The sequence below is a fragment of the Cibotium barometz genome, chromosome 46, assembly GCF_041138505.1.
Source record: "Cibotium barometz isolate CiBa-2024 chromosome 46, ASM4113850v1, whole genome shotgun sequence".
In the NCBI taxonomy this organism is placed as follows: Eukaryota; Viridiplantae; Streptophyta; class Polypodiopsida; order Cyatheales; family Cibotiaceae; genus Cibotium; species Cibotium barometz.
In genome coordinates, this window is record NC_141091.1 from 30,973,082 (window position 1) to 30,990,500 (window position 17,419).

General features: G+C 42.4%; 1 pseudogene; it reads right to left on the reverse strand.

The window, feature by feature from the left end:
• Positions 1–2,019: 2,019 nt before the first annotated feature.
• Positions 2,020–12,661, reverse strand: LOC147612115 (uncharacterized; annotated as a pseudogene).
• Positions 12,662–17,419: the final 4,758 nt, after the last annotated feature.

Consider the following 17,419-nt stretch of genomic DNA (forward strand, 5'->3'; position numbering starts at 1 on the left):
GTCAAAACAATTAGAAACAAGGTCTTTTATATTTTTGAAGAGGGGATTGATTACAGGGGAAGATGCTGGACATTTTCAGAGGCTGGGGAGGAATCTTACACCCAGCCATAGTAACTTCATCAACCACATGAACTAGCAAGTGCAATTGAATGGCTAAAATACTTGTTGGAAAGTATTTCTCAGCCATAACAGCCTTGATGGAGTGCGTGCTACTTCCAATGTGTCTCTACTAATCTCTTTCCTTGATATCCAACATACCATTGCACCAATTTTGTAAATTGTTGCTCTAATGTCATCATTGAGGTAATCCTGATGGCTATAGGAAGCACGAATTGCAAGAATTTATGCCACGAAGCTCATCGTCCTTTGTAAATGCTCCCTTCAAGCAATGCATGCATCCTGTAGGGGTAAGAAACTCACTAATGCACTTCTTTACAAGTCCTTGCTCATCCTTTGTCATGACCCAAGGTGCTTTTGGTAGCTTCACCTTTCCATTTGCTCTATTTTGGGCCCATAAGTGGTACATGAGTTAAATCTCTTGTAAATCATCTCATTGTGCCTTGCTCTCCTTTGCTCCTATGATGGTTTTGCAAAGCACCTCATCTATATTCTTTAAAATGTGCCTTGGGTCAAGAAGATGGTTCACTAAAGGTCATTCCAGTATGAAAGTTGATGGAAAATGGATAGACGCTTCATTCCTAGAGGTGTACAGGTTGGATCCAGCTCCTTAAGGTCCTCCAATCACTGCTCTTCCATATCTGAGAGGAGACCTCCCTAGAAATCCCTCTCACACAAAGGATGGTCCACTGGGAGAGATACTTCTTATGGCCCTCGTATACTATCTTCTTCATAGACTTTGAGTATCCAGCCTCAAGTTGCGGCCGACATAATGGACATCCATTATACCCTGACACCGAAAGCCCTGTAGAACATCAAAAAAGATTATATAGCAGGTAAGTTTAGATGACAATCATGACTTAACATAATATATTAACAAGCTACAGTATTACCTGAGCACTCTCCATAGCCAGGCCATTTATGCATAGTCCACATAAGTATTCCTCTCAATGTTAGCGCACGTTGTCCATACCTCTTGGAAATATCATGAACTTCAATTCCCTCCCATAGAACACGAAGCTCCTTAACTAAAGGGGCTAAAAACACATCCACATTCTTCACCTTGTACTTTCTAGGAACTATCAAAGATAATAAAATATGCCCTTTTTTTATCGCTAGCCATGGTGGAAGATTATAGTTTCCTAGACAAACAGACCATGTACTCCATAATGAACTTCGTAGACCAAATAGATTCACTCCATCCATCGCTAGTCCGAGTCGAATATGGCGAGCCTCCTCCTGAGAGGCTACCCACTTCTCTTCAATGTGATTTTATGTAGGGGAATCTGCGGGCACACGCATAACACCATCCGTGGATCTAGTGTTACAGTGCCAAGTCATCAATCTTGCAATGGATTTGCACTTGAACATTGTTTTAATCCGAGGGATGATGGGAAAGTGTCGTAAAACTTTTTCTAGTACCCTTTCTCCTTGCACATCTTGTCTATATCTCGATGTACCACAATGCGGACATTGTACTGCGTTGTTATAAATAAAGAATACAGTCATTTGGACAAGCATGGTTTGTGTTGTAGTCCATGCCAATTGAGTGCAACATTGCTTTTTCTCAACTACGGTCCACTAGCATCTCATTATCTTCTCGCAATATTTGATGTTTCAATAAGTTGTTACATAAAATAGTCAGGCTAAGAAAATGCATATAGAGGTACATAACTCACTAATTACATAATATATCATCACTTACGCAAAAAGTTTTGATACGCTCGTATATTAGACCATCCAAAAATCAATTGCAAGTTTAATAAGCGCGTAAAACAGACACATGTGCTCCACGATATAGTGGAAGACGAGCAAGCTTGCTTAGCTATTTCTCTTCTTGGGAAGCGTATTCCACACATTGTGTGTTTTCTTCTACCCCTTCGTGTTCCAAACCGTGATTTTCTATTCCATCCTGTCAGGCATTTATCATGTCATCCATGTCATGTTTTAGTATTTTCTCTGAATCCGCCTCAAGTTCCTCGGGTTGTTGGATCACCTCGTTTGTGGCTACTCTTCTTGGTCTCCATCGTTCTTCACTGGTTCGTCATTGTTGAAGTGCACATTGCCACTAATTAGATGTTCTAATCACTCCACCGAAAATATTCTCTATTTTTTGTATGATCGTTGCAAATTTGTTGACGTCGAGCCACTTGGTATTTGCAGCGAGTACATGGGCAAAGTGTCTTCTCCTCTAAATCAACAAAATTTGAGGGTGTGGCATCGTCCATGGTTTCCATATTGATTTGCAATGGGAACGAATGCTTATTTTTGGAGGGGAATCCTCCCTTAAGTATTTGTGGAGGGTGCTAGTCGGTGATAGGTAATTTGAAATGTTGGGGGCGCGCAAGATCTGAAAAGATTTTGAATTTGAATGAAAAGTAGCGATCGTCAAAATAAGCGTTGAAAAGGTCGTCCGAAAGAATGTCGAAATATCCATCGAAAAGAGTGTGGAAAATTTATTTTTCAACGCTTATTTCCACGTACTTTTTGACTCTTTTTTCCACGTACTTGTTGATGCTTCTTTCCACCCTGATTTCGATGCTTTTTTCCACAGTTATTTCAATGTATATATCGATCGCGCAGGTTTTTATAGTAAAACAAAACCTCTCTTTTTTTTTGTAGTTTTTTTCATGCGCATGTGTTTTGCTTCCTCGCCAAGTATGCCACCTTTTCCCTCACTCCCATCTCCTATTGGTTGCATGTACATGTGTTGTAAAATGTCTGTGTGTAATTATGGGTAATTTTCTTCTTTTGGTTTCTCATTTGTTTTGCAGGTTCTTTGCTCATGTCAGAAGGAAACTCAAGTGTGGACAAATAATGAGCAATTTGGTCATACCACTCACGTGCATACTCAATGCGAAACAACTGAGGTGCAGGTGCAATAGGCTCATCTTTGCATGGGATTACATCAGCTAAGCAATCCACTAACTTTTGCAATGCAGGAGGTTTAGATTTAAGCTCATAGTCAAAGGCCTGCAACTCAACAATCCATCGTATAATATGCTCAAGGGGCTCTAACTTATTCAATAAAAGGCGCAATGAATCTTTAGAGACATAGATGATGGTGTAATGGATAGCCGTATATGTGCGAAACTTCCTAGCACTCTCAGCAATAGCTAGACAAGCTCTCTCAACCCATGTGTAGCGCGTTTCAGCATCTTTAAGCTTGCGGCTATAATATGAAATGGGGTGCATTTTTTATCATAAAGTTGTGCAATGCAAGTGGATATTACCAAATGGGAACAAGAAAAAAATAAATGAAAAGGCTTGGATGCATCGGGTGGTTTGAGGATGGGGCGGTAGTGAATGCACTTTTAAGAGAAGAGAAGGAATTTTGTTGAGGTTCCCCCCAAATGAACTTATGCTCAACTCGCAGAAGTGTATTCAGTGTGGTAAAATAAGATGTGCCATATCTTTAATGAAGCGGCTATAGTGTTTAGCAGCTCCAAGAAAACCCCTTACTTGACGCACGGTAGTGGGTGGCAAAAATGCAAGAATAGCCTCAACTTTTTGGGGATCCATAGAAATGCCATGCTTGCTAATGAGGTGACCCAACAAAATGCCACAAGTGACCCCAAACACACACTTTTTTGCATTCAAAGCTATTGATTTTTCACGGCACTTGTGAAAGACATACCTAAGGGCTGCAACAAGTTTATCATGCGTGGTCCCAATCCCCAAATCATCCATGAAGATCTTTAATAAATCGGTCAAATCATCATGAAAGGATTCATGCTTATAGCGATGATACGAAGCACCCATGTTGCAAAGCCCAAATGGCATGACATGATATGCACATGTGCCAAATATAGTGGTGAAAGTGGTTTTGAGCTTATCGTCATCAGCGATAGCCATCTCATTGTACCTAGAAAAGCAATCTAAGAAAGCATATATCTCCCTCCCCGCCAAAGAGTCAAGGATTTGGTCAATAAAAGGAAAAGGGTAGTATTCCTTAATGGTAGATTTGTTAAGCTACTTATAATCAACACATGCGAAGCTGCTGATTCTTTTTAGGGACTACAACAATAGGAGACACCCATTCAGTGTTATCGATAGGAAAAATCAAACCAACTTCTAAAAGCCTTTTAATTTCTGTGTAAACCCCCTCTCTATAATGCTCAGGTAATGTGCGCTGACGTTGGCGTACAGGTGTAGTGTCGGGTTTAAGAGGAATGCGGTGCACGACAAGCTCGGGTGGGAAACCTCTCAACTCGGTTTAATCCCATGCAAAGATGTCCTGATACTCCCGACATAAAGCAATAATCTCCTCCCTTAATGGTGGATCTAAAGAAGTTCCCAAAAGCACAACTTTCTCATCCCCCTTTATAGGAACTCTCATAGTATCCTCCTCTCTGGCCAAAGGTGGAGTCTCCTCGTCATCATTATCAAGGGTAATCTCAACAGAATCAGGGTAAATGCAATAGGAACTCGGTGTACATGAAGAAGTAGAACTCCGGTCATCATCCCCATCACTCTCAACATCAGTAGTAACCCCAGGGCTCACAATAGAAGAAGGGTAAGCAGGGAGAACCGCTTAGGAAGATCCTCTACCAAGAAGCAACCGCCCTCTAGGAATGTCAATAACGCAATCAGTCTTCCATATCCAAGGTGGCCCTAAAAGAGGCTGGTACTGGCTAGGTCCTGGGACTAAGCCGCAAAACATAACAATCAATCTCTGCCATATGCCCAGCGACAGTGATGACTGTGGCAAACCCTGGATGAAACCCTCAGCTCTCACTGGGTCGATGATCACCCATACACAAACTAGTAGTAGGAACTCCATTGAAAGATAACCCGAGATTGGAAAAGGTAGAATAACTCAAAACATTGACGCCTGATCCTCCATCAACAATAGAATGTGGAATTACTAGCTATTGGATCATGCACTCCACTCGAGGACACTCACGCTCAGCAAGAAGGGAATCCACTTTCTAAACAACAGGAAGATTAGGACCCACTCCCTGGGAAGAACTCAAAGATCTGCAGTACCTCCGCAAAAAGGGCTCGGCTAGAAGGAGAAGTGAGAAGGTATTGTGGAAGGGACATGGTAAGTTCTACTCGATGAAGAGCAAAAACAAGGTCAAAAGAAAGAATGGGGGAAAACAACTTACTTGGAGTAGGGCGTGGATGAGTGTGGCGAGGTCAAGGTAAAGGATCGGCAACAACAGGAACAGCGACATGGGTGCATGGGTGGGTAGCAACAACAGGTTCAGGGTCTCCCTCTTCATCAACAATCTTGTATTTCCTCTTTCGTGTGATGGCTCGCACGGGTGATGAATCTAACTCGATCATATTAATCGAAGGGTTCTCAGTGGTGTTGAAAGAACGGTAGAGGAGGAGGAGACACACACAGGAGCAAACCCTAATGTATATTGCAAACCCTAACCATAGAGGGAAGCCATGTCCACTCTCACACAAAGCATAATGCACTAATCCATAATCCACACCACACACAATGAGTTGTGTCCACACTCTTCTAACCCTAGCTAATGTCCACACACTATGACCAGCTGGACACGCGGTCATTTATGTCTCACACATGTTCCTACCTAATCTGCCAGCACATAGCATAGCTGGCTCACACTGACATCGTGCTTGAATCTCAACAGCCCCTCTCAAGCTCATGATGTACTGCCGATGAAGATGTAGATGAGCTTGGGATATCAAGACTCTCAACACTCCCCCTCAAGCTCATCCCATGTACTCCCAACATAGTCCGGAAGTACTCAAACTTCTCCCTGCTAAGTGGCTTCGTAAAGATATCAGCCACTTGCTCATCAGTCTGAAGATCAACTGTACCATCCAGCACCTTCTCTTTGACAAAGTGATAATGGACCTCTATGTGTTTGGTCCTCGCATGAAACACTGGATTCTTTGCCAACTGTATACTACTCATGTCACAATGAATGACAACTTTGCCATCAATAGGCTCACATAAATCTGTCAAGAGACTCTTTAACCATATAGCCTCACAAGTAGCAATGGCTGCACCCCTGTACTCAGCCTCTGTATTGGATAAAGCAACTGTAGGTTGCTTCTTGCTACTCCAACTCACCACGGCACTTCCAAGTGTAAAAGCATATCCACTAGTAGACCTCCTGTCATATGCGCTACCTGCCCAATCAGCATCTATGTAGCCATGTATGTCCAAGCTTTTACCACTCTCATAAAATAGACCATAATGTGCTGTGGTCTTCACATATCTCATGATGCGTCTCACTGCATCCAAATGTGGTTTCCTGGGGCTCTGCATAAACTGGCTGACTAGCCCCACAGCATAACTCAAATCCGGGCGTGTGATAGTCATGTATATGAGACTACCAACCATCTTCCTATACATAGAAGGATCATCCAATTCCTCGCCATAATCAGCCCGCAACTTAACATTTTGCTCCAATGGTGTACTCATAGGCTTACACCCTGTCATGCCATACTTTGCCAACATATCCAATGCATATTGGCGCTGTACTAACCAAGTACCTGCATGATCTTTTACCACTTCAATTCCAAGGAAGTATCTCAACTCACCAAGATCTTTCATGTCAAATTGCCCACTCAAAGCTTTCTTGACATGCATCACATCTGCACCATGATCACCTGTGATAATCAAGTCATCCACATAGATGACTAGTAAAACAATCCCATGCTGTGTCTTCTTCACATAGAGTGAAGAATCTGCTGTAGAAATCTGAAAACCAAGTGAGATAAGATATCTGCTCATCTTATCACTCCAAGCACGAGGTGCTTGCTTTAGACCATATAATGCCTTTTTCAACCTGCATACGTGAGTGGGATATCTTGGGTGTATATACCCTTCTGGCTGTGCCATGTACACTTCCTCTTGTAGATCTCCATTCAGAAATGCATTCTTGACATCCATCTGATGCATTTCCCAGCCATTAGCTGCAGCCATAGCAATGACTGCTCTCACTGTGCCCATCTTAGCCATTGGACTAAACGTCTCATCATAATCCAATCCTTGGGTCTGTGCATAACCCTTTGCTACCAATCTTGCTTTATGTCTCTCAATAGAACCATCAGATTTGCACTTCACTTTGTAAACCCATTTACATCCAATAACATTCTTATCCTTTGGTAATGCAACCAAGTCCCATGTATCATTATGGACCAATGCGTCCATCTCAACATCCATACGTGCTCTCCAATAGCCTCTGTATAGCATGTAGGTTCCACATGCTTCACCATAGATGTCATATATGCATAGTGCATAGCAAGATCTCTATATGTCAATCTGTCAACAGGATATCTGACTCTCTGGGATCTCCGCAATGCCTGCGGGTCACTCTGTACACCTGTAACTCTAGCATGTGGTGGCACATATCTATCCTACCTAGCACCAGGTGTGCGTAAAACAGGTATGCCAAGCTCCTCATCCAAACTTTCTGAACTAGATGACTCATAACCTGTGATTCCAATTCCTTCGACTTTCTTTTTGCCTTTATCCAAAGCACTACTCCCAGTGCTCACACTCTCATGCCTCAAACGTCCTGACCATGGACGTACACTACTACTCTCAGCTTCTGCTGGCCCAGACATAGTAGTAGAATTAGAACTTGCTTGTGGTGGCAAGTTCACATGAACATCAGCCTCAAGTGACTCAATAACACCCTCATCTTTTGCTTTATACCAACTAGCAAGCTCATCAAACACCACATCACGTGAGATGACCACTTGTCTAGTTTGTGGATTATAACATTTGTATGCCTTTCGATCCTATGCATATCCAGCAAATACACATTTCTCTGCTTTAGGATCCAACTTCCTTCTTCTTTCATCAGGCACATGTACATAAGCTATGCATCCAGAAACTTTAAGATGTCCAATGTCTGGCCTGTAACCTGTGAGCCGCATCTCTAGCGTGCTTCCATGAATGGCTGCTGTAGGTGTTTTGTTCAATATATACACTGCAGTAGCACATGCTTCTGCCCAATAGTAATATGGCATGCTCTTTTCATTGAGCATCACCCTAGCCACTTAACATATGACTCTATTCTTCCTCTCAGCCACACCATTCTGCTGAGGTGTATACCTGCAAGTCAACTCTCTTCTTATTCCATGCTTCCTCAAGAAATGCTCAAAAGCTTTTGAGGTGTATTCACCGCCTCCATCTATCCTCAGACATTTAATCCAACAGCCATATTGCTTTTCTGCAAAAGCTTTGAAATCCATGAACTTTTCCAACACTTCACTCTTCTCTTTGAGAAAGTATATCCATGTCATCCTACTAAAATCATCTATGAATGTAACATAGTATAAACTGCCTTTGATAGATGGGTTTTGTGCAGGACCCCATACATCACTGTGTACTATCTCAAGTGGCCTGCTACTCATATTTCCTTCTCTAGGAAACCTCAACCTTGCCTGCTTTCCAAACTGACAGGCTTCACAAACATGCATATGTCCATCATATTTGAACCTAGGCAATCCACTGACAATGCCTCTTGTTTGCATGTTCTTTAATCTCTGTATATTGACATGTCCAATCCTCTTATGCCACATATCAATGTCCTGTACCACATTCCTGCTCTTTGAGAACATGGCTGATTTTAGCTCAGGAATTCCAGCATCCAGCTTAAACAATCTTCCTTCTTTCTTGCCTTTAGCAATCACTCTACATCCATGTTTGAATCTTCAATGAAGCGTCCATGCTCGTTGAAACGAACCTGTAATCCCTGTTCTACCATTTGACCAACTGAGGCCAACCAACTTTTGACCAACTGAGGCCAAGCTTTTAGTGATCAAAGGTACATACAGCACATCTGACATAGACTTTGTCTGACCATTGTGCATGACCAATGGTACACTTCCAACATGTGTAATGACATGCTGGGTATCATCACCTGTTTCCACATAGCCTTTCACTTCCATAGGCTTCATATGCTCAAACCATTCACCATGACATGTCATATGGTTTGATGCTCCTGAGTCCATATACCATGTATCATCATTCTCAGCATTTGTTGTCATAGAACCCACAACATGCTTCATGGCAAACAAATGATTTGCAGTTCCATCATTGCTACTTGATGCATAGTTACCACCATGTTGTGCATAGTTTCCACCATAATGACCACCACGTTGTGCTCTTCCCCCTCTCAAATCATTCTGTTTACGGAAACAATCTCTCGCCATATGACCATATTTGCCACAATAATGGTATTCCACGTCTTGCATAGAATTTTGTTGGCCTTGCCAACATCCTCGACCACGGGGGGTACCTCTGCCTCGCTGAGGTGCATATCCACGACCACCTCGAGTACCATATGAAGGCTGAAAATTCTGTTGTGGAGGCCTATCCTGCCATCCACGACCATTACCACCACGTTCACGTGATGTGAATCTCCCCCTGCCTCTAAAGCCTCTCTGTGAGTAGAAAGCCCGATTTCTGCCATCATCATGGCTAGTAGATGCATCCAGAAATGAATCACTGAGCTTGATTTCCTCAACCAACAAGAGTGAAACCAACTCATCGAAGTCGGGTAAACCTGTACTCCTCACTGAGATAGATGTATCAAAAGATTTGTATTCCTTGCCAAGACCATGTAAGGTAATATCCACCAAATCATCATCAGGCATGGGGGCATTTATTGTGGCCAATGCATCTGCAAACTTCTTGATTTCTTGCACATAATCATGTATGCTCCTTTTATTCCTTTTCACATTATGTATCTGCTGTCGCAACTGAGACTTGCGAGCACTCGTATCTGTATCAAACATCTTGACCAAAGTATCCCTTGCATCTTTGGGATTCTCAGCATCCTGAATGTGTATGAGCATAGCATCAGAAATACATATAGACAGATAATGCAGCACTTTGAATGCTCTCTCTGACCATTGCTTATGAGCAATAAGCTGCTGCTATGTAGGTTGTCGAGGTAGCTCAGGCTCAGGCTCAGCACCTGTAATGAGATTCCAAAATCCTTTCCCTTTCAAGAAACTCTTTATCCTGTACTTCCATGCCTGGAAGTTCTTCCTATCCAGCTTTTCACCAACAATCTGAACTGGATTGTCCGACATGTTTGCTCAATGCAGACACCTTTCGCACACTTCAAATCTGTAAATGAGCCTTCCTCAGCTCAACCACTCTCCAATGAATGTTCCAGATACTCCAAGGTAGCCAACAAACTCCAAATTTGATGTAGAAAATCAACCTGTAATCATCCAAGATGAACTGACTCACTCAGTGCGGGATACCCTGAATTGACACGCCTTCCAAGGCTCCAAATCACAATGTAATGGTGCAATCAAGTATGGGCAACTTGCATTGACACCTAATCAACCTCAATGTTGAGTATCAACACCATCTGACATGTGTACATATCGATTTTTGAAAACCCCTTTCTCTGTTTTGGGAAAAACAAAAAAAACCAGTAGAAAATTTGCTCTAATTCCTTCAATATTTGTCCAAATTGGGCAACTAGGCATTCATTAGCTTAGCATTAGTGTCCATCAACTCCATGTAAGAGAAATTTGTCCAATTGTAAAACACCAAGGATTAATTGCTTGATTAAAAATGCTCTGTTTCTCTGCAACCAGTGGACAGCCTATTTAATCAGCTCATTCCCAGCTCAATTAGGCATCATTGACCAAGCAAATTACATAGCCCTCTTCTCCAAGGTGTAAAGCATCCAATTTATAAAGAAGTTGTGGAAGATATCAAGCACCCACTGAGAATTTGATCTCCTCGTAGTCAAAAAATACAAAATTTGCCCTGTTTTCTCTGTCTGGCTGCGTCGCTTGCTGTAGAGCCCTTTGGGAGTGGTTGTAATGCTCAATGATGAGGTAATCAAGTCCCCAACACTCCTAGGTATGTGTGCAATCCACCAATGCTTTGATTTTTACCAAATACATGCTCCAATTTCATCAATTTTTGGCTTCCTTTTCTCTGTTTTGTGTGAGCTCAAAAACCAGAGTTTTTCACACTTTGAAATGCATTCAAATTGCTCCAAAATTTGTTCAAGGCTTGCACATGGGTTGCCAATACATCCCTCTTTGTCAAATACATATGTCTTTTGCCAGAATCACACGTATTTCCACCATACATCAATGTTCCCAAGCTTTAATGGAAAGCTTCAAAAACCAGAATTTTTCTTTGCTTTGATTTGCTCTATTTTGCTTTGCTTTTGCCTGTATCACCTGCAATCCGCTCAAGGATGTTTAGAAGACCTTACCCGGTAGGCCAAGCTCTCAGATCTGATAGTATTTGGTGTGCTCCAAGCTTCACAGCTCCAAATGGCAAGCTTCACAGCTTCTTCTTCTTCCTCTTCACTCACTCACTCATAAACCCTAATAAACAGCACAAGGCTCTGATACCATGTTGAAAGAACGGTAGAGGAGGAGGAGACACACACACAGGAGCAAACTCTAATGTATATTGCAAACCCTAACCATAGAGGGAAGCCATGTCCACTCTCACACAAAGCATAATGCACTAATCCATAATCCACACCACACACAATGAGTTGTGTCCACACTCTTCTAACCCTAGCTAATGTCCACACACTAAGACCAGCTGGACACGCGGTCATTTATGTCTCACACATGTTCCTACCTAATCTGCCAGCACATAGCATAGCTGGCTCACACTGACATCGAGCTTGAATCTCAACAAGTGGTGTGGTAGGTGGTGCACTAGACAAAGCAATTGCTGGAGAACTAGGAGATCCCCTCTGAAGAAGTGTCCAACTAGGGCCTGGGGGTTTCTCGGCACCAATACGATGATTAATGGGGCCGGCGGGGGGTGGCAAAGTAGTGCTCCTATTCATCAAATGGTGCATCTTACTATAACACATATCCTTTGTGTGTCCCCTACCCAAACATTTCTCATAAGTGCAAATAATAGTGGGGTAATCTTTGGAAAGATGGCCGGATTCATGACAAGCCCGACACACCATATTGGTGGGATTAGGCTCAGGGCGACGTGCAGACAACAAGTTTTATTGGCGCTTTAAAAAATTCACATCAAAAGTCACAGCCTTCACATTTTCATTAAGTGGTTCATGTAATTTTTCATCATGTTTTTCAAATCCCCAATACTAGACGCGGTGCCTTCATACCCATCCCCCCCCTTGTGATTTGCTGGTGGTGGATTGGTAGAAATAGAATCAGGGTAAGTCACATATTGTGATGGAGCATGAGGGGCAAGAACATAATTTTGTGAAGAGGTTAGGAGAGCCACAACGCTAGAAGAAGGTGGGGGTGCTAAAGGCAAAAGAGGTGGTGAGTTCACTTGAAGGTGAGGTGGTACAACAGGTGGAAATTGGAATGGGTGAGTTGGTTGAAGTTGAGGCACATACGATGAGGTTGGCCAAGGTTGTTGCGGGGAGGGCAAAACTGGAGTATGTGGTGCTAGCCATGGATAATACAAGGGAGATGGAGTCGAGGCCTGTTGTGGCTCATAAACACATCAATAAGAGATCTCCACATTAATAGCAAAAGTGATGGCCGTATTCAAGTCATTTGGGGCTTGAGCTCTAACCAAAATTTGGATGCTAGGGTGTATGCCTCGTAGAAACGAGTCCATGATGGTGAGTGGGTCAATGTTAAAAACAGGAGTGTAATGATCAATAAAGTTTCTAAACCTCGTGGCTGCTTGTTCCACAGTCTCATGCGGGTGATTTTGCTTGAATGAGCGTAATTGCTCAAAAAAGGCGAAGAAGTTTGGAGGTTTGCGAAATTCAGCCAAGAATTTTGCTCAAAATCGGCAAAGTTTGGGATGGAGTTTGGTTGTTGCTTGGCAAACCAATTTGAGGCCTCTCCCTTGAGTGTAGTGCTAAAGTAATTCATCACATGCCCTTCTTCCACGATGTGTGAGGCCAAACAAGCAATTTTGAAATTGTTTAGATGAGCGGTGGGATCCTCCAACGGCATCCCATAGAATGTGGGGAATGGGATGAGGGGTGCATCAGGACGGGCCAAATTTGGTGGCAAAACCAAAGGTGATTAAATGGCGAATGGAGGAGGAAGTGGTGGTTGAGCCATAATTGGAATTGGTATAGAAATTACTATTCCAGGTGAACTCCCTCCCGCCGATGACGGCGAAGGAGGTGAACTTTGTAATGGAAAAGTGCTAGTGGGACTAGAGTGAAGTAGGTGTTACTTGGCTTTCTCCGTTTTATAGTATCTCTTAGCTCGGTCACTCTCTCTCAGGCTATCTTGCCAATCTTTGCACTTTGCATAAGTCCCCTTTCCAAGTAGGTTCGTGTCGCAGAACCAAGACTAAGTCAAGGTCCCACCGGGCATGCCACTGTCTAGGAAATATCTGGACGAGCAAGGCAAAGAGGACAAAACCCGACAACCCCCCCAGATATCCAACAAGGAATAATGCTACACTGTCCCAACACCTCAATGAAGAAGGCACTAGTTAATAGGAATGTATGCTATGAATCTTTCTGAGAAATGACAAAAGAGCGAGCAGCAAAATGTAGTGTGAAATATGCTTTGTTTATTGAATTTGATGTGCACGGTGCTTGATTTACAAGATGAATTATGTAGCTCTTTATGATGAGAAAAAGAGAGCGAGGAAATCTTATCTGGCCACTTCTTCTTGATGTTGATGAAACTTTTGTGTGCTTGTCGATGATGCCTTCCACGAGAAACAATGCCCTCACGGCCCTCAAGTATTGAATTTTACAATGCTTTCAATTTTTTGAATACAAACACTTACGAGGGTTGCTAACATGTGACTATATGAGGAGTGCGAAACCAGGTTATTATTTGTCACCGGGAATTGATTCTTTGTTGCCAATATCTTCTTCTCTTTCCCGTTCCCTTCTTCTCTTCACATGCAATGAAAAGAAATAAATGAATTATGCTTTCTCTATTCCTTTTCTTTTAACCTTTTTTTTAACTCCTTTTTCCTCTGATCAAATGGAAATGGGAAAAACCCTTTTTAATGATACTTTTTTTTACTTATTTATAAAGAAAAGTTTAAAAAGAACGTAGAATGTGAAGATCGCTTCCCCGCAATCCTGCTGGCGTTTCTCGGCGATCCCGGCAAGATGGATCGAAATTCTTTCTCGTTTTGCTTTTCATGTGAGGGAGCGCACAAGTCGGCGCTGTCTCCCTTCTCCTCCACAATCTCTATGATAGGTTGGCTGTAGCGACGATCGGTAAATCTGGCTTCGCTTCCCTTTTATTTTTTGCTCACAGCACCAAGGGCCGGCAATGCTTCCTTGTCCTTCATAGCCTCCGCGCGACAGGCTGGCAACAACGACTCACGAAGCTCACAGCACCAAGGGCCGGCGACCAAAATGGTCACACCCCTTCTCTCTTCAATTTGGACGCGTGGGCTGGCGGCGACGGTTCATTTCAGGCGTGCATGGCGGTGCTTCACTTCAAGCATGAAGGTTTAGAACCTTTAAAATTGGGATTAAGGTTAAAACCTTTAATATTGGCATTAAGGTTTAAAGCCTTTAATAAAAAAAATAAAGTGGGCCAATTTTCCCTTCAAGCTAATGTTTATAGCCTTTAAAAGTTAAAGTGGGCAAAGCCCTTCAAGCTCACACATGCACTATCTGCGGCGCCTTGATGCTAGCATCTGCTTGCAAAAAAAATGTAGTGCGCATGAAACAAGTGAGGGTACGAGGTGATGGATAGGGCGGAAAAAAAATGCAACACATGCACTCGACGTGGGCTACCAAGTAAGAGGGAAACTTGGTATAGGGGTCCAGGTGTGCTAGAGTTATTCACTTGAGGGGAGGTGTTGAAATATACAAGTGAATGGGTGTGTGCGGGAACAAGTCCTTATCAAGAGACTGTAAAAGGGAGTCTGTAATTAAGTGGGTAGCAGTGAAAAGGTAAGAGGAATCTACTGATGAGAGAATCAAGGGTAGCATGAGTGAATATAGGGGTGTGGAAATATTCTAGAAAAAGGTGTCCCCAAATGTAGGAGAGGTGGCACAAATCAAGGAGAGGTGGCACAAATCAAGGAGAAATTAGTGGGATTAGATGCTTGGCATCTTGTGGATGTAAAATCTATAAATTGAGACATTGGCCTAATGAGAAATTGCTGGTTTTTGAGTATCCATGCCTACATTAAGCTATTAGTCAATTGTGCACTAATCTCATCTTAATAATCTATTAATTACTTGCTAGTCGATCCTTGCATTTGATCCACCATAGCTCATCACATTGCTGCTGCTAACTTTGATCTCCAACTAACCCCTCAGCTGACCTTAGCTAACCACCAGCTAACCAAAAACACTCCTAGAGCTGGCTGACATAAAGTGATTAATTTGCTAAACCAGCAACAACCAAAAGCATTGCAACTACACCTTGCAGGCTTCCACCATCAAACACAACAGAGAATTGTTAAGCAAAGACATAGGGTGGTCCAAGTTCTAACAGAGTTGCTATGCCTAGAGGTCCTAGGGCACAAACCTCCTACAAGACCCTCTATCACCTTACCACCCTCTACCTGGGAAAACCCAAACCTCCTTAAGCAAATCTTGCATCGCCTACTTCTCCCAAAAATGAAACAATATTCAACAGAAAGCTACCATAAAGCTTCTTCACTAAAAGACCCCTTGGCTTTCACACACAATTTCTCTCCACAATTACTCCCTCCTACAATGCTCACCACTATTATCCCCTTTTCTTCCCTGCCACCATGTGCTTCTTTGTCAACTATTCTACATTCCCTATGCATACATAAACTAACTGGAGTGACAACAGTAGTTCTTTTTCAAAAGGTGGCCATGCAACAACCATACTCGACAATTTATTTCAGTGTCTAGAGTTGGGGTGGTGGACACATTTATTGGGCACAATAGTCTTGACATAGAAAAAGCCCATTAGCGCTATGTAGCCAGATCAGCGTGTATAATTTCTATAGTTTGTCTCTTTTGAGATATCATTTGTTTACAAATTGCTATAATAGTTATATTTGGTCAATTGTACAGGACACAGAGGAGAGGTACATAGAGGCATGGTTATGTCACCCAAGACTCTCAGTATAGAGGTGCTGACGCACGTATGAAGTATGTTTTGTATGTTATACTAGATATTTCAATGTCTAATAACTATTTGTTTTAATTTCCTTATAGGAGTAATGAACGGAGTATCACAGATTTGCTCGAGTAGCCAGTCCCACCACTGTTAGTGCCACAATCTTTTATAGGGATGTGGGCGTAGAGTGCTCCATCGAACGAGTGGAAACACATTGTGGACCGAGAAGAGGCAAGTTTTTTTGTCGTCTGCCTCCGACACCTTGTGGACCTCTATATGCCTGAGATCCACAAGCTATGGGATTAAGAGATCTTTGATTATAATATGATATGGTTGTAAATTACAATTAAACTGATTAATAAACGTAGAGTTTTCTTTTAAATGCAGGGGGCAGGATGTGGTTAGCAAAAACATTATCATCGCACAACTAGAGCGAGATTTTAGGGTCAGTTGGAGCCACAAGGGTTGAAGAGCGGTTCTCTCTACTGTGGAATATAGTGCTTATAGAGTAGTACCGATCAACAAATGTGTTGAGAAACACAATGTCAATCCGAGGACTCGACCCGATTAGTGCATGAAGGCTTATCCCTTGCGGGAGAGCTCACATACACGAACCACCACTTGACGATTCAACCATTCAACACCTCGATCAATCTCTCAATCCCTTAAACCCACTACACTAATCAAGAGAACAAGTAATGCATGGCAATCTCTTAATCCCATTCAAACATTGATTAAATCTTAGCTTTCCCTAATGCCAGCAAACCCATAAGCGTGCATCTACTAACCCACAAGCTTAAGCAAGCATAGAATGTAACATTCACAAATCCACAAGCTCATAGAGAGTCTATCCATGAATAACTCATTGCCAATGAAGTGGGCAAGAGCTTGTATCAATGGAGACTACACACACACACACTACAAACATGCATACACAAGAGAAAGAAAGAAGCAATTAACTAATTATAGATTAATCTACTTCAATGATGCTAAAACAGATTAAGAGAAAGAAGTGGAGCTATACTCAATGGAGCTTGATGCTCATTAGAGTACAATAGAGAGAGTTAGAGAGTTGCCATAGCTTGAGAGCTCAAGAGCTTCACTCAGTAGCTTATGAGAATGGCCGAAAACGTGCTCTTTCTTTAGCTAACATCTCTTTTATAGAGATGTCACTAACCCTAACCCTAGGCCTCTTTCACACATGGGTGGACAACCCCATAAGTGAGCCTTGCTTAATATACTTAGAACTCTCATTTAGAACCCATATTGGCCTAAAACGATTTACATTGCACTTCGGTACAAAAATATGGAAAAATTATGTGCGTCTTTATGT